This window comes from Macaca thibetana, chromosome 15 (assembly GCF_024542745.1).
Source record: "Macaca thibetana thibetana isolate TM-01 chromosome 15, ASM2454274v1, whole genome shotgun sequence".
Classification (NCBI taxonomy): domain Eukaryota; kingdom Metazoa; phylum Chordata; class Mammalia; order Primates; family Cercopithecidae; genus Macaca; species Macaca thibetana.
The window spans coordinates 85,770,548-85,794,578 of NC_065592.1; the positions used below are offsets into that span (position 1 = coordinate 85,770,548).

Genomic DNA, 24,031 nt, shown 5'->3' on the forward strand with positions numbered 1-24,031 from the left:
TTCTAACATGTCTCCAACTAGTTATCTCACCTTGAGCTTGGCACATAATCACTCCATCTTACTTTTGCATCTGTGACACAAGAAAAATACCACCCACCTCAACACAGATCTTATGAAGATTAAAATAAGATTATGAAAGTAAGATGCTCAGCACAATGTCTAACCTAAAATAAATGCTCAGCAAGTAGGAACTACTATAATTATTATCCAGATCAAATATTTTCTCCTCTATGAAGCTTTCTTATTCTTTCCCAGCTAGAATTACTTATTTTCTTCCTTGCTTTCTATACCACACTTTAGTCACCACCATGCTGGCACTTGTCTCACTGCATTATAATTATTTATGTGCCTGTGTCCCATCACCAGAATTTGGGACTTAAGCTTCTTTATACCACCAGCATAATTGTTTCATGTGTGCTCATTAGGTAATGGAATAAAATGGATGAATGAATGAATGAACGGGACTATAGTACTAAATGCTGTTAAAGATGTAATTATTCTAAAGTGATCAAATTGCTGGAACATGAGTAGTTCAGATAATGAGAGACTGTCATAGAATTGCTTGATAAAATCTAGTCAATAAAATGGCTTGACAATATAACCTTTATGATTTCTTTAAACAATCATTCACTTCTTTCTGAAGTTGAGAAGAGGAGATTCCTTCTCCCATCTTTATATTTCAACAATGATAAGAAAACAAATTGATCTCTGGGATCAGTGCCCAATACCATTAGTGGTATGCATCTTACAATTCTTAATTAATTTGTGGCATACACATACCAGTCTCCACAGCCAGCTTCATCTGCATACAGCAGCATAATCACGTTTTCCTTATAGTAAAGACTTTTTATGAATCATAAGTCTTCTCCAGGGGGTGTGGTTATCATCTGGTAATCACACCCTTGGGAGGTTAAAAACACTTATCTTTGGATCATGACTTGCAATGCCCCAGGGGTGTGATTATCTCAGGCAACTCACACTTTCTGTCATGCCTAATTGCTTAATTATTATAGCTGTGAGTTCACACCACCACACTGGAACTCAAGTTGTGTCAGCATTTCCACTGTAAATTCCTTTTCCAAGAGTCTATAACTCAGCCATAAAAAAAAAAAAGAAAAGAAAAGAAAAGAAAAGAAAACCTGTGGTTCACTGAAGCACTGCAGCAAGGCTCTTATTCCAGGAAACATTTCTGCAGTAGATGAATTGTATCTTAAAAATTGGGTCCTGGTCCTCCTAGTTAGGTCACCAAAGAAATAAATGATAATTAAATGTCTCTAAATTATATATTTTTCTGTATGGCTGGGAAAATAATGTAAATCCTAAAGATATAAATATTTTTAAATTTAAATAAGAATGGCTCATACAATTTCCAGTTTTTTGGAAATACACTTACACATATTTATGAAATATTATATAAGTAGAATGAGTTAAACCATAGAGAACATTGTCATATGCAGTCATGTACTACATAACATTTCAGTCAAAGGACAGTATGTGGCAGTGGTCACATAAGATTATAATGGAGCTGAAAAGTTCCTATTGTCTAATGAGATCATGGCTGTCATAGCCATCATGGTGGTCATGACCATCCGAACATTGTAGTGCAATGTGTTACTCGTGTGTTTGTGGTGATGCTGATGTAAACAAGCATCTGCACTGCCCGTTGTATAAAAGTGGAGCATATACAATTATGTACATAGAATTATGCACACACAATTATGTACAACACACAATATTTTATAATGACAATAAACAATTATGTTACTGGTTTATGTATTCACTGTACTATACTTTTCATTATTTTACAGTGTACTCTTTCTACTTATATATAAAAAAAAGTTAACTGTAAAACAACCTCTAGCAGGTCCTTCAGGACATATTCCAGAAGAAAGCATTGTTATCCTAGGAGATGATGGTTCCATGCGTATTATTGCCCCTGAAGACCTTCCCGTGGGTCAAGATACGGAGATAAAAGACGGTGATATTGATGATTCTCACCCTGTGTACGCCAAGGTAATGTGTGTGTTTGTGTCTTAGTTTTTAATAAAAACAGTTTAAAAAGTTAAAAAAAAATCAAATTTTAAAATTAGAAAAAAGCTTATAAAATAAGGATATAAAGAAAAAATATTTTTGTACAGTTATACAATGTGTGTTTTAAGCAGAGTTATTACAAAAGAGTCAAAGAGTTAAAAATGTAAAAGTTTACAGCATAAAAAAGTTATAGTAAGCTAAGGTTAATTTATTATTGAAGAAAGGAAAATTTATAAATTTAGCATAGCCTAAGTGTACAGTGCTTACAAAGTCTACAGTAGTGCACAGTAATGACCTATACCTTCACGTTACTCACTGATTAACCTAGAGCAACTTCCATTCTTTCAAGCTTCGTTTCATTTTCAGTGCTTTATATAGGTGTACCATTTTTATCTTTTATACAGTATTTTTACTATCCATTTTCTATGTTTAGATACACAAATATTTACCATTGTGTTATAGTTGCCTGCAGTATTCAGAACAGTAACATGCTGTATAGGTTTATAGCCTAGGAGCAATAGACTATACCATATAGCCTATGTTTGTAGTAGGCTAGACCATCTAGGTTTTGTAAATACACTCTATGATATTGGCACAATGACAAAATTGCTTAATGATGCATTTCTCAGAACATAATCTCATTGTTAAGTGATGCATCACTGTATATGTAAATTCCAAACCTCAGCCAAATATTTTCTTAGCTCATATACTGTTTATTATCTAGAGGATTGAGTAAAGAGCACAAAACTAGATAATGGAAAACAAAATGTAGCCCAAACACTGTGTCGTTGTATATGACCAGGTGCCTCAGACCGATGAATGTCTCAAAGCCTGGAAGAGGGGTACTCAGGTAGATCAATTCACAAGAGCCCCAAGATTATAAACTACTCAACTAATGCACTAATATGAGAGGTATATTTACCCTGGTAGCTGTTATTCATCCATGGTAACACCATCCCAACAACAGCATTTCTGAGATGCTAATAAAATGTTTTGCTATAAATATGGAATCAGATTAAATAAAATGAGAATGTTGAGTGGTATTTCATACAGATTGTGCTGACAGCTAAATGCTCTTGGTTTTTTTCTCTGGGGGATACCCCTCTTCTGTTAACTCAACAGTCACTAGAATTTCCAGAATTTGACCTTCAATTTTGTTATGCTACAGCCAGTGTGACTCAATGTATGCATTTGAAAAACATATGTCTTGGATTGAAATCTCCCAAGAAATTAAAAGAAAATAAGTTATTACTAATTCCTTAATTCTTCACTCATCCTTTCAGTATATTTTTGTAAGTTTCTTGGTCATCTTTTTCTTTCAAGAGGTGCTACAATTTCTTCATTAAATGGCACAGAGTTGATGAACACCTGACCCTCCAACAGAGACCATGTTTGCCAGACTATTTTTTTTGTATCAATCTGTCTTAATCTATATTTTTTCTTCAAAAAAACCCCTGCATAATGTTTTATATAATTTAGAACAAAATACAAATATCATATTTTCTTATAAATAAAACTAAAATATCTCTGGATAGTAAAAGTATGTGTCCACTTCTCCTCATGTGTAATCAGACCATCTCACATTGTTGTATCCAAGATCAATACATGCAAGTGCATTTCATGACTTTTCTTAAAAAGTTAAAATGTTGAATCCTATCTTACTTTTCTTAACACATAAGCATATGCTCCAAATGTTTTGTTTTGTTTTTCTGATAATAAGGCACTAAGTAGTACATCGGGGAAATAGAAGGAAAAGAAAAATCAAAATAGAAACGCAAAACTTCTTTCTTTTTTATTATTAGAAATATAAATTTTGCTATAACTCCTACTTGGAAAAGTGTCTAATCGCTTTACAGGTACATATGTTGGCAGCACCCACTACACGGTTATTAGTGATAAGGTAACAGCAGATGAAAACACAAAATGAAAACATTTTGTGACTATGGAGATCAAGATGGTTTCTTACAAGACGCAAGAGTAACAGTTGCTAAATGTTAGTCAATATAGAAGCCAATATGTATATGTGTTTATGTTAATGTTTTATGTTGTATTACAAAACAAAAAGAAAAAATAGATTCACCGGTATTTGAAGATGATTTGGAAATATACAAATGAAAAAAACGAGGTATTGAGAGGAAAAATATGTGGCAGAATATTACACAACTATTCTGAAGCAAAAAAGTTATGACTTTATCTTGTTCGGTATTCTTATTTATGCACAAAAACATATCAAGAGTGTTGATGGCAGACATTTTTTAGGTTAAGTGAGAAGGAAAAATAGGTTATTCTACTCTGTGAGGCTTTTAACGGGGGAGAGACTTTCTAATAATATGTGGTTAAACATAAAATATAAAGTAGCCAGGATTTTTTAAATACAGAGAATTTATTTTTTAACCTTTTGGGAGGTCTGGAGGTCTGGCAAAAATAAATATTTGTATATGGATACACACAAAATTTAGCATGTAATTTCAGAGGGCTCATAGATTCTTTAGCACTCATGCAGAGCCATAAGTTAAAAACTTCAACTACACAGAGAAAGCATACAATATATAATTGTTACTGATGACTAAGGTAGGCAAAATCTCTCCCCCCTGCTCCCCCACAAAGTGGTTCAGGAAGATAGTACTTACTTGAGTGTTGATAAATATATACAGCTATTAAACTGCAACCACAAACATGATCTTGGACATCTTCATCACTCCAAAAAGTTTCTTCATTCCCCTTTGCAAGCAATTTCCACCCTGCCACCAGCCCTAGATAACCCAAGACCTACTTTCTGTTCTTGTTAATTAGATTTGGCTTTGTCTAGAGTTTCATATAAATGAATTCATACAGTTTGTACTCTTCTCTGTCAGCTTCTTTTGCTCACCATAATGTTTTTGAGATTCATCCATGTTGTATATAACAGTAGTTTGCTCTTTTTGTTGATAGTAGTCCAATTTATGGATATACTATTGATGGATAATTGTGTTACTTTCAATTTTGGGCTATAACGAACAAACCTGCTATGAACATTTGTGTGTAAGTTTTTGTGTAAACAGATGTCTTCATTTTCTTGGGTAAAGATCCAGGATTACAATTGTTAGGTCATATGATAAAAGTAGATTTAACTTTAGGAGAAACTGCCAAAATGTTTTCCATAGTGGCTGTGCCATTTTACATTCCCACCAGCAGTGTATGATAATTCCAGTTACTCCACATCCATGCCAATACTTGCTACTGCCAGTCTGTAAAATTCTAATGGCCAAAATTAAAAAGGAAAGGGGACGTATACTGGCATCTCATTGTAGTTTAACTTTGTATTTCCTTGATTGCTAATGACGTTGAATGTCTTTTTATATGCTTATTGGCCATTTGAATATTTATTTTTCATGATGTGTCTGTTCAAATATTTTATTCATTTTAAAATTGGATTGTATGTCTTATTTTTGAGATTTTAGAGTTCTTTATTCTGGGAAAAGATCCTTGGGAGATATCTATATCTATATCTATCTATATCTATCTGTATCTATCTATATAAAATTTTATTCCAATTTGAGACTTGCCTTTTCATATTGCCAACGATAAATTTTGAAGAGCAGTTTTTTGTTTTATCAATTCATAAATTAGTCTAAATATTATTATTTTTCTTTATTTTACATGCATTTTGTGTCCGTCCAATAAATTTTAGCTAACTCAAGGTCAGACAGATTCCCCCTTTGAAAGAGAGAGAGAGAGAGAGAGAGAGAGAGAGAGAGGGAGAGAGGAAGAAAGAGAGAGGGAAGTTAAGGGTTGAAGTTCATTTTTCGCCTTACAGATATCCAAAAATGTTCCAGATCAATTTGTTGAAAAGACAGTCATTGCCCCATTGAGTTGACTTTACTCCTTTAGCAGAAGTCAATTGACAAAATATTCATGGATCTATACTGGCAGACTCTTGATTGTCTGCCATTAATCTATTTGTCTGAACTTACATAAATATTATACATTTTAGTATACTTTTATCTTGATAGTAAATTTTGAAGTCTGGTAGTACATTCCTGAACTATGTTCTTTTTCAAAATTATTTGAATTTCCGTATGAACTTTAGAATTAACTCATTACTTTCTAAAAAAATGCTTTGTAGAGTTTTCATTGGAATTGCATTGAATCTGTAGATAAATGTGGAATTTTGTTGAATTCATGGAATTGAATGAAATTGTATTGAATCCGTAGATAAACGTGAATAGAATTGACATCTGACCAATAATAGTCTTCCAATTCATAGAGCGCATATATTTCACCATGTACTTAGATCTTAAGTTTCTCCAGGATTGTTTTATAGCTTGCAGTGTATAGATCTTTCAAATGTTTTATTAAATCTATTCCTCAGTGTTGCTTATTTTAAAAATGCTATTGTAAATAGTATTAAAGTTCCATCTCCATTTTCAATTGTTTGATACTAGTGTATAGAAATAGCATTTGATTTTTGTATACTGATTTATCATCCTGTAACTTTGCTTTGCTAAACTCGGGTGCTAGGTCTAGTAACTTTTGGTTTATGCTTTTTTGTACTTTTTACATACAGAATCAAGTCATCTGTGAGTAAGTATATTTCATTTGTTTCTGTCTGCTTTTTATTTATTTTCTTGCTTTAGTGTAGTAGCTGGGAAGTTGCATAAAATATTTAAAGGAAGTAGTGAAAGGGGACATCTTTAGTGTTTCCTTGACTTTTCAGGTAGGATATTCTGTATTTTACCATTAAGTATGATATTAACTCCAGAACATATTTCATAGATGTCCTTTATTAGCTTGAGGCTATTCCCTTTTTTTCATAGTCTGCTGAGATTTTTCCGTCAAGAGGCTGAATTTTTCAAATGCCTTTTCTGCATCTATTGAAAACATACGTGTCTCTCCTTATTCATTTACTATGATTAATTATGCTGATTAATTTTGAATATTAAACCAAGTTTGTATTCTTAGAATAAACTTCATTTGTTCATGGTATGCTACTCTTTTCATACACTGCTAGTATTGATGGATTCAATTTGCTAATATTTTGATAAGATTCTTTTCTATGTTCAGGAAGCATACTCTAGCTTATAATTTGGCTTTGTTAATTTTTTGCTGTTTAAGTGTTTTTTTGGAATTTTTGGAATTTTTGCCTGGTTTTAGTATCAGGGTAATCTTGGTTTCATAAAACAGTTGGTGTATGTGCTTCCTTCCTCTAATTTTTAAAAGTATTTTTGTAAGACAGTTATTATATCTTTTTTGAATTCATACAATTTATTGTGAAGTCATTTTTCTTTATGGGAAAGTGTTTCATTAGGAATATATATACCTGAGGTAGAAATATACACAATCTACTTTTTCATAAATCAGCTTTTGTAATTTTTGTCTTTCAGTGAATTTTCTCATTTACTGTAAATTGTTGCATTTACTGGCCATATATATATATATATATATATATGCACACACACGTACACACACACACACACACACACACACACACAAAATGTCCCTGTCTCTTTGTCCCTGCTCCCCCTGTGCCTTTTGCCATGAGTGAAAGCCTCTTGAGGCCTCACCAGAAACCATTTATTTATATAAATTCTTATTATTTTATTAGATATAACAGGACTCAGCAAACTTTTTCTATTAAAAGCCTATTAGTATATACCTTAGGCATTGGAGGATGTATGGTCTTTTACAGCTTCTTAAATCTGCTACTGTAGCATGGAGGAAGTCTTAATGAAATTGTATCTATGAAGTGGTTGATAGGACAAGATTTTGCCCATGGGCCATAGTTTGTGATTCCTTGATCCTGTAGGATTTGTCATGTGGTATATGCTTTATTCACTAATGTTGGTAATTTCTGTCTTCTCTCCGTCTTTTTTTTTTTTTTTTTTTTTTTTGATTGGTTAGAGGTTTATCAATTTTATTGTATTAAAGAAGCAAGCTCTAAATTTTATTTCTTAATTCATATTTGTAAATATCAATGTCATAGCATTAATTTCTGCTGTTTATTGTTTTCTACATTCTAATTATTTTTAGTTGAATTTTATCTAGTTTCTCAAGATTGGTACTTAGACAAATTATCTTAAATATTTCATCTTTTCTGATACAACCATTTACAACTGTAAATTTCATTCTAAGTACTGCCTTACGCAGTACTTATGCAGATCTGATGAGTTCATATTTCCCTGAATTTTCTTGATGTTTGTGGACGTATGTTGATGGTTGGGCAATAAAAAATTATGTATTTATTCCAATCTTTGTAACAGTCTTTATTCAGAGGGTCTTCCAGGAATTCAAAGGAGACTGACTGTTGTGCTCCTGTAGTAACTGCAGCCATTCCGGCACAAGAGGACACCCTAAGGCCAAGTTCATCGTGACTCTGGCGGACTCTGAAGTTCCTGGCCTGAGTAGACCTAGGGGAGATGAGGGAGGGTTTTCTGGGTTCCAAGGGAAAGTCTCTTACTCACTTTCCTCCCCTTTCCCCAAGGGAAAGAAGCTTGTCATTACACTGCTGCCTAGAGTTTGAGGAGGGAGTGATGCAGTCAGTGCAAGACTGTTTTTTCTGTCCTCTTTGATGTGTCTTTTATCATTATGCTAAATCGAGGTCCTGTTTATTTAGGTCTTGCGAAGGTATTTTCTTCAGTAATTGTTTCAAATTGATGTTTCTGTGGGGAGATGATCATTAGAGGTTTTTATTCTGCCCTCTTCCAGTGGGAGAAGATTGTTTGTTTAACAATTTGGGGAAATGCCAAACTGTTTTCCATAGCAGCTTCACCATTTTGCATAATTTCCAACAACATAGGATGATTCTCATTGTTCCACATTCTTGCCAAAACTTATTTCTTTTTTTATGTTTTTAATTATAGCCATCCTAGTGGGTATAAAGTGGTATCTTATGGTTTATGTTTGCATTTTCCTGATAAATAAAGATACTGAGCATCTTTTTATTAGGTACGACCATTTGTATCTCCCTTGGAGATAAGTCTGTTGAAGTCTTGGACTATTTTTTAAGTGGTAAGTTTGTCTTTTAGTTGTCGAGTTGTAAGAATTCTTTTTATATATATATTCTAGATACTAAACTCTTATCAAATGGCTTGCAAATATTTTCTCCCATTCTGTAGGTTGTCCTTTTCACTTTCTTGATAGTGTTCTTTTCTGCACAAAATTTTTAAATTTTGATGAAGTTCAATTTAACTATTTCTTTTTATTTTGTTGCATGTGTTTTTTATGATATTTCAAATAATTCATTGCCAATGCCAAGGTCATAAAATTTTACCTCTATATTTTCTTCTAAATTTTATAGTTTTAACTCTTAGATTTAGGCCTTTGATCCATTTTGAGTTCATTTCTGTATATGGTATGAGGTACGGATCCAAGTTCATTCTTTTGTATGTGGATATTCAGTTGTGTCAGCACCAGTTTTATGGATAAATAATTTTTCTCCATTAAATGATTTTGGCACTTGATATGGTTTGGATATTCGTCCCCTTCAAATCTTTTTTTTTTTTTTTTTTCTTTTGAGACAGAGTCTCACACTGTCGCCCTGGTTAGAGTGCAGTAGCACAATTTCGGCTCACTGCCACCTCCGCCTCCCAGATTCAAGTGATTCTCCTGCCTCAGCCTCCCGAGTAGCTGGGATTTCAGGCACCCACCACCACACCCAGCTAATTTTTTTGTATTTTTAGTAGAGACGGGGTTTCACTATGTTGGCCAGGCTAATCTTGAACTCCTGACCTTGTGATCCACCTACCTCTGCCTCCCAAAGTGCTGGGATTACAGACATGAGCCACTATGGCCTTCAAATCTTATATTGAAACGTGATCCCCAATGTTGGAGGTATGGCCTGGTGGGAGGTTGGGTGGTGGTAGTGGATCCCTCATGAATGGCTTAGTGTCCTTCCAGTGGTCATGAGTGACTTCTCACTCCGTAGTTCACATGAGAGCTTATTGTTTAAAGGATCCCGATACCTCCTCCTCCTCTATCTCTTTCTTGTTCCTGTCTCTCTATGTAGTATGCCTGCTCCCCCTGTGCCTTCTGCCATGAGTAAAAGCTTCTTGAGACCTCACCAGAATCCAAGCAGATGTTCATGCCGTGGTTGGACAGCCTACAGAACCTTGAGCAAATAAGACCTTCTTTCTTCATAAGTTTCTATAGTAGTCTATTTTCACATTGCTATAAAGATACTACCTGAGATTGGGTAATTTATAAAGGAAAGAGGTTTAATTGACTCACAGTTCTACACGGCTCAGAAGGTCTCAGGAAACTTACAATCATGGCAGAAGGTAAAGGAAAACAAGGCACATTTTCTCATGGCGGCAGGAGATAGAGAACCCAGAGGACACTGCCACTTTAAAACCATCAGATCACCTGAGAACTCCTTCACTATCATGAGAACAGCATTAGAGAAACCATCCCCATGATCTAATTAGCTCCCACCAGGTCCTTACCTCAACAGGTGGGGATTACAATTCCAGATGAGATTTGGGTGAAGACACAGAGCCAAACCGTATCATTCTGTCTCTGGCCCCTCCCAGATCTCATGTCCTTTTCACATTTCAAAACCAATCATGCCTTCCCAACAGTCCCCCAGTCTTAATGCATTTCAGCATCAACTCAAAAGTCCAAGTCCAAAGACTCATCTAAGACAAGGCAAGTCCCTTCTGCCTATTAGCCTGTAAAATCAAAAGCAAGTTAATTACTTCCAAGATACAATGGGGTTACAGGCACTGAATAAATGTTCCAATTCCAAATGGGAGAAATTGGCCAAAACAAAGATACCATGGGCCTAATGCAAGTCTGAAACCTGGTCAGGCAGTCATTAAATCTTAAAGCTTCAAAATCTCCACTCCTTATCTCACATCCAGGGCACATTGATGCAAGGAATGGGCTCCCACAGCCTTGGGCAGCTCCATTTTGGTGACTCTGTACAGCCCCTATGGCTTCTTTCACAGGCTGACATTGGGTGACTGTGGCTTTTCTAGTTACATGGTGCAAACCATTGGTAGATATACCTTTGTGGGGTCTGGAAGATGGTGGCCCTCATCTCACAGCTCCACGAGGCAGTGCCCCAGTGGGGACTCTGTGTGGAGGCTCCAACCTCACATTTCCCTTCTGCTCTGCCCTGGCAGATGTTCTCCATGAGGGCTCTGACCCATACTATATACTTTGAAATCTAGGTAGAGGTTCTCAAAGCTCAACTCTTGTCTTCTGCACACCTCCAGGTCCAACACCATGTGGAAGCTACCAAGACTTGGGGATTTCACCCTCTGAAGCAATGGCCCCTAGCTGCACCTTGGCCCCTTTTAGCCACTGCTGGAGCTGGAACAGCTGAAATGCAGGGAACCAAGTCCTAAGGCTGCACGGAGCAGCCGGGTCCTGGGCCCAGCCCACAAAATCATTTTTCCCTTCTGGGTCCCTGAGCCTGTGATGGGAGGAACTGCCATCAAGATCTCTGGCATGCCCTTAAGACATTTTCCCCATTGTCTTGGCCATTAAAATTAGGCTACTTATTACTTCTGCAGATTTCTGCAGCCAGCTTGAATTCCTCCCCAGAAAATGGGTTTCTGTTTTCTACCACATGGTCAGGCTGCAAAATTTCTAAGCCTTTATGCTCTGCTTCTCTTTTAAACATAAAAATTCCAATTTCACAACATTTCTTTGTGAACGCATATAACTGAGTGCTTTCAGAATAAGCCAGGTGACATCTTGAAGTTTTTACTGCTTAGAAATTTCCTCCGCCATTTCTCAAGTTCATCTCTCTGAAGTTCAAAGTTCCACAGATCTCTAGGGCAGGGGAAAAACGCCACAAGTCTCTTTGCTAAAGCACAGTAAGAGTGACCTTTTTTCCAGTTCCCAATAAGTTCCTCATCTGCATTTGAGACCACCTCAGCCTGTACTTCATTGTCCACATCACTATCAGCATTTTGGTCAAAACCAATCAACAAGTCTCTAGGAATTTCCAAACTTTCCCACATCTTCCTGTCTTCTTCTGAGCCCTCAAAACTGTTACAACCACTGTCTGTTACTCAGTTCCAAAGTTGCTTTTACATTTTCAGGTTATTTTGTAGCTGTACCCCACTCTGCTGGTACCAATTCTCTGTATTAGTCTTTTCACAGTGCTATAAAGATACTATCTGAGAATGGGTAATTTTTAAAGGAAAAAAGTTTAATTGACTCATAGTTCCGCACGGCTGAGGAGGCCACAGGAAACTTACAATCATGGTGGAAGGCAAAGGGGAAGCAAGGCACATCTTATGATAGGAGAAGCAACAGAGAACATGGGGGAAATTGTCACTTTTAAACAATGAGATCTCCCAATAACTCCTTCACTATCAGAAGAGCAAGGGGGAATCCTCCCCCATGATCCAATTGCCTCCCACCCAGACCCTCCCTCAACACATGGGGATTATAGTTATCCAGTTTCAGGTATTTCTTTATAGCAAGACCAAATAGATTAACCCAGTGTCCTTAATGATAATCAATTCGTCATAGATACATAGATTCACTTCTGTAGTTTCAATTATATTCCATTCCTCTATATATCTGTACTTATTCCAGTACTACACTATTTTGATATCACACTGTAGCTTGGTAATAACCTTGAAATAGGAAAGTGAGTACTCTAAATTATTCTTCAAGTTTGCTTTGACCGTGTGTGGCCCTTTAAAATTCCCTATGAATTCAAGGATAGGCTTTTCTATTTCTGTTAAAAAAAAAAAAAAAATTGTTTCAGTTTTGATAAAGATTGTGTTGAATTGCTTTGAGTAATATTCTATTAAATTATTTTTAACCTTTGTGGGTACACAGTGGTGTATACGTTTATGGAGTACATGAAATATTTTGGTATAGGTATGCATATCATGGAAATTTGGGTATACATTTCCTCAAGCATTTACCCTTTGTGTTACAAACAATTCAGTTATATATTTTTAGTTATTTTTAAATATGCTATTAAATTACTATTGACTATAGTCACCCTGTTAGGCTATCAAATACTGGTTCTTATTCATTCTTTCTGTGTTTTGTTTTTGTCTTTTCCCCATTAACCACCCCTACTGCCATGCCATGTCTCCACTAACCTTCCCAGCCTCTGGTAACCATCTTTCTACTCTCTATCTCTCTATCTTCATGAGTTCAATTGTTTTGATTTTTGGACCCTATGAATAAGTGAGAGTATGTGAAATTTGTCTTTTTGTGCCTGGCTTATTTCACTTAACATAAGGACTTACAGTTCCATCCAGGTTGTTGCAAATGACACAATCTCATTTTTTTTTTTCCTTTATGGCTGAAGAGTACAACACTGTTTATATGTACCACATTTTCTTTATCCATTCATCTGTTGATGGACACGTGGGTTCCTTCTAAACCTTGGCTATTGGGAACAGTTCTGCAGCAAACATGGCAGTGCCAATGTCTCTTTGATATACAGACTTACATTCTTTTGGGTATATACCCAGCAGTGGGATTGCTGGATCCTATGATAACTCTAATTTTAGCTTTTTGAGGAACCTCCGAACTTTTCTCTATAGTGGTCATACTAATTTACATTCACACCAACAGTGTACAAGGGCTCCCTTTTCTCCACATTCTCACCAGCATTTGTTATTTTTGTCTTTTTTATAACAAACATTTTAACTTGGGTGAGATGATGTCTCATTGTAGTTTTGATTTGCATTTCTCTCATGATCAATGATGTTGAGCACCTTTTCATATTCCTGTTTGCCATTTGTATGTCTTGTTTTGAGAAATGTTTATTCAAATCTTCTTCCTATTTTTAAATTGAATTATTAAATGTTTTCCTCTAGAGTTGTTTGAGTTCCTTATATATTATGGTTATTTATCCATTGTCAGATGGGTAGTTTACAAATATTTTTTCTTATTCTGTGGGTTGTCTCTTCACTTTGCTGATTGTTTTATTTGCTGTGCAGAAGTTTTTTACTTGATGTTATCCCACTTGTCCACGTTTGCTTTGCTTGCCTGTGCTTACAGTGTATTACTCAAGAAATTTTTCACCAGATCAATGTCCTGGAGAGTTTCCCTAATGTTTTATTGTAGTTGTTTCATAGTTTGAGGTCTTAGATTTAAGTGTTTAATCCGTTTTGATTTGATTTTTGCATATGACAAAAGATAGTGGTCTGGTTTCATATTTCTGCATGTGGGTATTCAATTTTCTCATCACCATTTATTGAAGAGATTGTCTTTTCTCCAATGTATGTTTTTGGCACCTTTGTCAAAAATGACTTCACTGTAGGTGTGTGGATTTAATTCTGGAGTCTCTATTATGTTTCACTGGTTTATGTGTCTGCTTTTTATACCAGTACCATGCTGTTTTAGTTACTATAGCTCTGTGGTATAATTTGAAGTTGGGTAAGGTGATTCCTCCAGTTTTGTTCTGTTTACTTAAGATAGCTGTGGCTATTCTGGGTCTTTTGTGGTTCTATATAAATTTTACAATTATTTTTTCTTTTTCTGTAAAAAATGTCATTGGTATTTTGATAGGGATTACTTTGAATCTGCTCTGGGTAGTATGGACATTTCAACAATATTGATTCTTCCAATCCATGACTGTGAAATATCTTTCCCTCTTTTATTCCTCTTCCATTTCTTTCATCAGCATTTTATTGTTTTTATTGTAAAGATCTTTCACTTTTTTGGTTTATTCTTAGGTTTTAAATTTTATTTGTGGCTATGATAAATTTTTATGAAACTTTTTAAATTTCATTTTCAGATTGGTCAGTGTTGGCATATAGAAATGCTACTAATTTTTGTGTATTGATTTTGCATCCTGAAACTTTATTGAATTTATTTATTAGTCCTAATAGCTTTTTTGGTGGATTCTTTAGGTTTTTCTAAATGTAAGATCCTATCATTTACAAACGAGGATAAATTTGACTTCTTCCTTTCCAGTTTGGATATCCTTTCTCTTGTCTGATTGCTCTAGCTAGGACTTCCAGTACTATGTTGAATAACAGTGCTGAAAGTGGGCATCCTTGTCGTGTTCCAGATCTTAGGAAAAGGTATTTTGTTTTTTTCCCATTCAGTATGATACTAGCTGTCGGCCTTTTATATATGGCTCTTATATGTTGAGGTATGTTTGTTCTATACCCCCTTTTTTGAGGATTTTAATCATGAAAGGATGTTGAATTTTAACAAATACTTTTTCAGCATCAACTGAAATATTATATGGTTTTGTCCTTCATTCTGTTGATATGGTGTAGCAAATTGATTGATTTGTATATGGTGAGCCATCCTTGCATCCCCGGGATAAATTCCACTTGATCATGAGGAATGATCTTTTCAGTGTATTCATTCAGTTTGCTAGTATTTTGTTTAAGGTTTTTGCATCAGTGTTCATTAGAGATATTGGTCTGTAGTTTTCTTTTTATTATTTGTCTTTGGTTTTGGTTTCAGGGTAATACTGGCTTCATAAAACCAGTTTGGGATTATTTCTTCCTCATTTTTTTAGAACAGTTTGAGTAGGATTGGTGTTAGTTCTTTAAATATTTGATAGGATTCAGCAGTGAAGCCATTGAATACTGGGCTTTGCTTTACTAGGAGACTTTTTACCAACGCTTTGATATTGTTGCTTGTTATTGGCCCATGTAAGTTTTGGATTTCTTCATGGTTCAATATTGGTAGGTAGTATGTGTCTAGAAATTTATTTCTTCTAGATTTTCTAATTTCTTGGTATATAGTTGCTCATCGTAGCCACTAATGATTCTTTACATTTTTGTAGTGTCAGTTGTAATGTCTCCTGTTTCATCTTTTATTTTATTTGGATCTTCTCTGTTTTTTTCTTCATTATTCTGACTGAAGGTTTGTAAATTTTGTCTTTTCAAAAAAAACAGCTTTTTGTTTCGTTGACCTTTTTATTGTTCTCATCATTTCAAAGTCACTTATTTATGCTTTCATATTTATTATTATATTTTCTACTAATTTTGGGTTTGGTTTTCTCTTGCTTTTCTGGTTCTTTAGAATGCATCATTAGTCTATTATTTGAAGTTTTTCTTTGTTTTTGATGTAAGCACTTCTAGCTATAAGTTTCCCTCTTAGTACAGCTTTCATTATACCTCGTAAGTTTTGGAATGTTGTATTTTCGTTGTCATTTGTTTCAATAAATGTTTCAATTTCTATGATTTTTTCATTGACCAACTAGTAACCCAGAAGCATATTGTTTAATTTCCATGTGTTTGTATACTTTCCCAAATTTCTCATATTATTGATTTCTAGTTGTATTCGATTATAGTAAGTGAAGATGCTTGATGTTATTTCAATACTTCTGAATATTTTAACACTTGTTTTGTGACTTAACATATGTTCTATCTTTGAGAAAGATCCATGTGCTGAGGAGAAGAATGTATATTCTACATCTGTTGGATGAAATACTCTGTAAATATCTATTAGGCCCATTTGTTCCATACTGCAGATTAAGCCCAGTGTTTCTTTGTTGATTTTCTGTCCTGGAGATCTGTCCAATGCTGAAAGTGGAGTAATGAAGTCTCTAGCTATTATTGCATTATTGCTCACTAATTCTTTCTTCTGAGGTCTGTCTCTCTCTTTAGCTCTAATAATGTTTGTTTTATATATCTGGGTGCTCCAGTGTTGGATGCATATACATATATAATAGTTATAGCCTCTCACTGAATTGATAACCTTTATCATTATATAATAACCTTCTTTGTCTCCTCTAACAGTTTTTGTCTTGAAATCTATTATTTCTAATATAAATATAGCTACTCCTACTCTTTTTTGGTTTCCATTGGCATGGCATATCTTTTCTCATCTCTTTATTTTCTGTCTATGTGTATCTTTATAGATGAAGTATATTTCCTGTAAGCTACAGACCATTGGATCTTGTTTTTTCCATCCATTCAGCCACTCTGTGTCTTCTGATCAGAGAGTTTAGTCGATTTACATTAAATGTTATTATTGATAAGTAGGGACTGACTTCTGCAATTTTGATAGTTGTTTCCTAGTTGTTTTTCTCATCCATCTTTTTTCCCTTCCTGTCTTTCTTTTAGTGAAGGTGATTTTCTCTGATAGTATGCTTTAACATCTTGCTTCTCATTTGTGTGTATCCTTTGTTTTTTGATTTGAGGTTAGCATGAGACATTCAAATAATATCTTTTACCCCATTGTTTTAAACTGATGACAAGTTAACACTGATTTCATAGCCAAACACAACAAACATGCAAAAATACAACTAACAATAACTCTATGGTTTAACTTTGTCCCCCTGCTTGTTTAACCATTTAAAATTTCTCTTTATGTCTAATTGTACTGTCTGTGACCTGAAAAGTGGTGGTTGTTGTTACTTTTGATAGGTTCATAGTTTAGTCTTTCTGCATATCCTAAGAGTAGTTTACATACCACAATTACAGTGTTAAACCATTCTGTGTTTTTTTGTGTGCTTACTGTTACCAGTGAGCTTTGTACCTTCAGATGATTTTTTATTGATCATTGACATCCTTTTCTTCCAGATTGAGGAACTTTCTTTATCGTTTCTTGTAGGACAAGCCTTGTGTTGATGAAATTCTTCAAGCTTTTGTTTGTCTGGGAAGGTCTTTATTTTTCTTTCACGCTTGAAATATATTTTTGCCAGATATACTATTGTAAGGAAAAAGATATTTTTTCCCTTTAGCTCTTTAAATATGTCATGCCACCCTCTCCTGACCTGTAAGGTTTTCACTGAAAAGTCTACTGCCAGATATATTGGTGCTTCATTATATGTTATTTGTTTATTTTCTCTTGCTGTTTTTAGGATCCTGTCTTTATCCTTGACCTTTGGGTATTTGATTATTAAATGTTTTGAGGTAGTTTTCTTTAGGTTAAATTTGCTTGGTGTCCTATAACCTTCTTGAACTTGAATGTTAATATCTTTATTTAGGTTTGAGAAGTTCTCTGGTGGTTTTTTTTTTATTATTAAACTTTCCACTTCTGTCTCTTTCTCTACCTCCTCTTTAAGGTCAATATCTCTTAGATTTGACCTTTTGAGGCTATATGCTAGATCTTGTAAGCACGCTTTACTATTTTTATTCTTGTTTTCTTGTCTTCTCTGTTTACTTTCAAGCTCACTAATTCTTCACACTCACTAATTCTTCAAGCTCACAAATTCTTTATTCTGCTTAATCAATTCTGCTATTAAGAGATGATGCTTTTTTCAACTCCAGAATTTCTGCTTGATTCTTTTAAATTATTTTCAACTCTGTTAAATTTACCTGATAGAATTCTAAATTCCTTCTCTGTGTTATCTTAAATATCTTTGAATTTTGACAACACAGCTATTTTGAATTCTCTGACAGGTTATATATATATCTCTGTTTCTCCGGAATTGGTCACTGGTGGCTTATTTAATTCATTTGGTGAAGTCATGTTTTCCTGGATGGTGTTTATACTTATAGATATTCATCAGTGTCTGGGCATGGAAGAGTTGGGTATTTATTGTGGTCTTTACAGTTTGGGCTAGTTTGTGCCTATCCTTCCTGGAAAGGCTTTCCAGGTATTCAAAGGGACTTGGGCCCCAACCCCAATGAGGCTATGGTTTTTGCGGACTCATAGAGGGATTGCTTTAGTGGTCTTAAATACGATTAAGAAGAATTCTCTGGATTACCAGACAGATACTCTTGGTTTCCCTTACTTTTTCCTGAATATAAGGGTCTCTCTCTTTCTGTGCTGAGCCATCTGGAACTGGGGATGTGGTGATGTAAGCACCCTGGGGCCACCATCACTGGGACTGCACTGGGTCAGACCTGAAGTCAGCATGGCACTGGGTGTTGCCCAATGCCATTCCCTTCAGAGTAATGAGTTTTCCCAGGTCCCAGTCATGTTCAGAAATTCTGTTTGGAAGTGACGTATTGTGATCAAAATCCTTGGTAATTTACCTGATACTCTCTTATACTGAGACTAAGCTGGTACTCAAACTACAATACAAAGTGCCTCCCACTCTTCCCCCTGATTTCTACAGGTAGAGGAGCCTTTCTTTGTGGCCACAATCACCATCAGTCCCCAGAGGCGTTCTGTCAGGCCACTGCCAGTGTTCACTTAAAACCCAAGGGCTCTTCCACTGGTGAATGCTGCCAGGCCTAGGACTCAACCTTCAGAACACTGGGCTCCCTTCTGTCCCAGAGCAGGTCCAGGAATGCTGCCCAAGAGTCTAGGCTTGAACTTGGGGATCCCAAGAGCCTGCTTATTGCTTTACCCTCCTGTGGCCAAGTTGATACTTAACGTGCAAGACAAGATCCCCTTTACTTTTCCCTCTGCTTTTCTCAAACAGAAAAACTATTTCTTCATAGCCACCACAGCTGTGAATGTGCTGGGGCACACCTGAAGCCAGCATTTCTCAGAGCCCAAGGTATGCGGTATACTCTCTGGGGACCAGTGCTGGGCATTCATGGCCCAAGGACTCACAGGTGATGAATCTTGCCAGGACTGGTTACTTCCCTTTAAGGCGATGGGTTCCCTTTTGGCCCAAGCTGTATCTAGAAATGTTTTCCAGAAGCTAGGATCTGGAAAGGGGGCCTCCCAGCTCTGCCCGCTGCCCTATCCTACTGGGGCTGAGCTGGTATCCAAGATGCAAGAGAAAGTCTTAGTCTTCACTCTTCCCTCCCAATTTTTGGTTCTTGTGATGGCGCTTTCCTGTGTGAGGATAATTGTTAATATTTGGTGATCAGTCGAGGAGAGACAAACAGTGTAGGCTTCTATTCCACTATCTTGCTCTGCTTCTTTGGGTAATCTTAAAATCTTGATGATAGCAAGTCTTCCAAGCCATGAACTTATGATGTCTTTCTATTTATTTAGTCTTCTTCAACTTCTTTCAGCGATTTTTTTTATTTTGTTTTGTTTTTCAGTAATTGAAATACAAATCTTGTACCTCCTTGTTTAAATGTATGCCTATGCATTTTATTCTTTGGGGTGTTATTGTGAATATAACTGTTTTTGTAATTTTTGATTCAGATTTTTTATTGCTGCTGTATGGAAAAAAATAATTTTTGTTTATTGGTCTTGCACTCTGCAAATTTGCTGAAGTCATTGATATGTTGTAATGTGTGTGTGTATGTGTGTTTGTGTGTGTGTATTCTTTGGGTATGTATATAATCATATTGTAAATTGATATATTTTTACTTCTTTCTTTCCAATTTGAATACTTTTTTTTTTTACCTAATTTTTCTAGCTAGAATTTGTTATATAAGATTGCATAGAAGTGGTGAAAGCAGATATCTTTGACTTGTTCGTGATCTTAGGTGTAAAACTTTTGGTCTTTCACCATTAAATGTAATATTACTATGGACATTTCATAAATACATTTTGTCATGTTGAAAAGTTCCCTTCTACTTCTTATTTTTCTAAGTGTTTGTTTTTTAAAAAGAGTGTTCAATTTTGGCATTTTTTTCTGCTTCTGTTGTTATGATCATATTTTTAAAACTCTATTAGTAAACTGTGTCATACTGACTGATTTTGTTATCATGTGGTAATGGTATGCTCTTGGATTTGGTTAACTAGTATTTTGTTGAAGGTTTTTATATTTGTATTAATAAGAATTGTTGGTATATGGTTTTTGTTTTTCTTGTGTGTCTTTGTCTGGCTTTGGTATCAGAATAGTAGTCACTTTATAGGAGGAGAAAGTTTTACCTTCCCTTCTGTATTTTGTAAGAGTTTGAGAATAATACATGTTCTTTAAAAGTCTGCAGAATTTACCATTGAAGATATCTGCGCCATGTGTTTTTTCTGCTGGGAGGTTTTTGATTGTTGATTAATCTTTTTAGTTGTTACAGATATTGTTAGAGAATCTTTTTTTTCTTCAGTTGGTTTAGGTAGTTTGTGCATTTATGGAGATTTGTTCATATCATCCAAGTCATCTAATTTGTTGGTGTACAATTATTGATAGGATATTTTATACTACCATTATTTCTGTAAGATCTGTAGTAGTGTCACCAATTTCATTTCTGACTTTAATAATTTGAGCCTCTGGATCTTCTCCTTTTTTGGTAAGCCTAGATAAAAGTTTGTGAATTTTGTTGATCTTTTAAAAAATAAACTTTTGGTTTGGCTAATCATCTATTAATTTTATTTGATCCATTTCATTAATCTCTACTAATTTTTATTATTTACTTGTTTCTACTAGCTTTAGGTTTAGTTTATTCTTTTCTATTTCTGAAAGCATAGATTTAGGTTGTTTATTTTAAATCTTTATTTTTTCTAATATGGATATTTATAACTCTACATTTTTCTTTGAGGAATACTTTTGTTACATCCTATAAGTGTTGGTATAATGATTTTTTTTTTATTGATCTCAAAGTATTTTATATATTTTTTGACTTACAGGTTTAAGAGTGTGTTATTTAATTTTCACATATTTGTGAACTTTCCACTTCTTCTTTTATTAATTTCTAGCTTCTTTGTATTGTGGTTGAATAAATTTGAAAACTATGTTTTATGATTTCAATCTTTTAAGATTTATTGAGACTTGTAATATGACCTGATGTATAATCTATCCTGGAGAATATCCCATGTGTTTTGGAGTGTGGATCTCTTTTCATTTGTATTATTTGGAGATAACTGAACATCTTGGACTTGTGAATTCATGGATTTCATCAGATTTGGGAAATTTTCAGCCATTATTCTGAAGCCATTATTCTGTTTACCTCTTTCTTCTCCTTCTAAGACTTCCATGGTGTGTACGTTGGTTCACTTGATGGAGTCACAGAAGTTATTTTGGGTCAGTTCACTTTCCTTTATTATTTTTTCTATCTGTTTTTCAGACTGGGTAATTTCAATTGTTGTATTTTTAAGTTTCCTGATTCTTTATTTTTCTGCTCAAATCTACTGTTGGTGCACATTGCATTCTAGATTCCACAGTATACGTAGTGAATCTTCCATACTCTGATTCCTCCAAAAAGTATTCCTCCTCAGCCTCTACCTTTCCAGGCTTTGGGTCTGTATGCTGCTTGTCTTGCCCACCATTTCTTTTCCTGCATGGATATAGATAGTGTACTTCTTTAAATGCTTTTAACAGATGTCACTGAGAAAGTTGCTCCTGATAGGAGTGAAAACAAGATCAACTTTTGTGCTTGTCCCTTAGAGAATAACTCAAAAGGCTAAAACACACAACGACAATTTATTGGGAACAAGGTTTATATTCTGCCCCCCACCACCTACCCCCAGCATGAGTAAGGCACACCCTGAAGGATGATCACCTTTCCAGTGGCCACCACAGCACTGGAGATTGGGAGATGGTAAGCAGCTAAGCAAAAATGCCACAATGTTTTCTTACCAAAAATTCGCAGCCTTTTCTTCAGTAAGTACTTATTTGGTTGATATAAGTTTCTGATTAGATTCTAAAGTTTCAAAATAGTTGATTTTGTCAGTTTTTACCAGCTTAATTGTTGTTTCCAAGGAGGAAATAATTCTTAGAGCATCCTGCTCCAGAATTACAAATTTTGGCCCTGTATTTTTTTTTTTATTCATCAAAAATATTTTTCTAATTTTTCTTGTAATTACTTTTTTTGACTTGTGGCTTATTTAGAATTGTGCAGTTTACATTTCAAATACTTTATCACATTCTTTATACTACTAATTACTATTTAATTGTATTTTGGTAAAAAAGTACTCTATATTAGTCATTGTTTTAAATTTATTGTGACTTGTTTTATGGCCTTGCATATGGTTTATCTCAGTGAATATTTCCTGTGCACTCGAAAAGAATGTGTATTCTGCTGTTTTGGGGCATTGTGTTCAATGATGCCAAATAGGTCAAGTGGATTGAATGGGCTTTTATGTCTGTTTACTTCTAGATTTCTATCTATTTGTTCCATCAATTACTGCAAGATGAGTGTTGAATTCTCCAAGTATAATTGTGGATTTATCTATTTCTGTTTTTCTTTTTGTAGGTAAAGTTTTCTAACCAGATGCAGATACCGTTAGAATTATCATGTCTTTTTTATAAATTGATCTTTTTATCATTATGAGTTGTCCTTTCACTCTGGTAATCTTTATTATTCTGAGTTGTACTTTGTTTATTATTAACATAAATTTCATTTGGCTCCTTTATAATTAGTGTTTGCATGGTATGGTCTTTTCTATACTTTTACTGTTAATGTAGTCTGTGTCTTTATATTTAAAGCTTGCTTTCCTAGACAATATACTCGAATCTTTTAAATAAGATGTTCTACAGTTTAGAGTTTATATACTTATTGAAATGTTTGAGTTTTAGTCTACTATCTTGCTGGTTATTTTCTATATGTTCCATCTCTTCCTTCTTTTATTTTAAACCTTCTTCCTTTGGATTAATTGCATAACTTATAGGATGCCATTTTATTTCTGTTACTGACCGTGGCATAGGCAGCAAGACAGTTACAGAGAATTTTCACTTTTTCTTCATCACTTTTAAGCTTATTTATGACAGTTGTAGAATAACCTTTGTTCTAGTGATATTTTAGTCTCATTACTAAGTCGTAGCACTTCTTGGGTCTCTACTGAATATTCCAGCTCATCAAAGAGAACTCTTCATTCTGGCTGGTTGGAATTCAAATGCCTCCTAGTCCTGTGTAAGCTTTTGGAATCAATCACCTTGGATTTTTAGTAACTCTTTGTTAGGCCCTGTGGAGTTTTGTCTTACACACACACTACTCAATATTCAGCAAAGAATCAGGGTACTCAATGCATATTTCTGGAGCCAGTTTTCTAAATGGCTTCTTTCTTTCTAGAATCCACAACCTTCAGTCACTTCAACCTCCCTAAATTCTGATCTCTATTTCCTCAAATCAGTGAGATCCTCATCCTTCCCTTTGGGAACTTCCCTCATACAACCTTTGTTCAGAATGTTCCTTTGAGTGAAAAGTCAAATCAGTCCCAGGGCTTATGTTTGCTTGCTTATTTCTCTTATTTCAGGTTCTTAGACCTGTGTTTCCTCAAGTATAAAAATGCTTAACATTATATAGAGCAAAATACTTAGCCAACAACTGTTTGATTTTTAAGAATAACCACCTCATATAAGAAAGGAATAATACACGTGGCTACAGGAGAATAGAAA

General features: G+C 34.8%; 1 long non-coding RNA gene across 1 annotated transcript in view; it reads left to right on the top strand.

Moving 5' to 3' along the window:
• Positions 1 to 1,865: 1,865 nt before the first annotated feature.
• Positions 1,866 to 24,031, top strand: part of LOC126937352 (uncharacterized) — a 46,303-nt gene continuing 24,137 nt past the window's right edge. The window contains exon 1 of the long non-coding RNA XR_007719700.1: positions 1,866 to 2,013. This is a non-coding gene — a long non-coding RNA (uncharacterized LOC126937352). The remainder of the gene's footprint in view (positions 2,014 to 24,031) is intronic.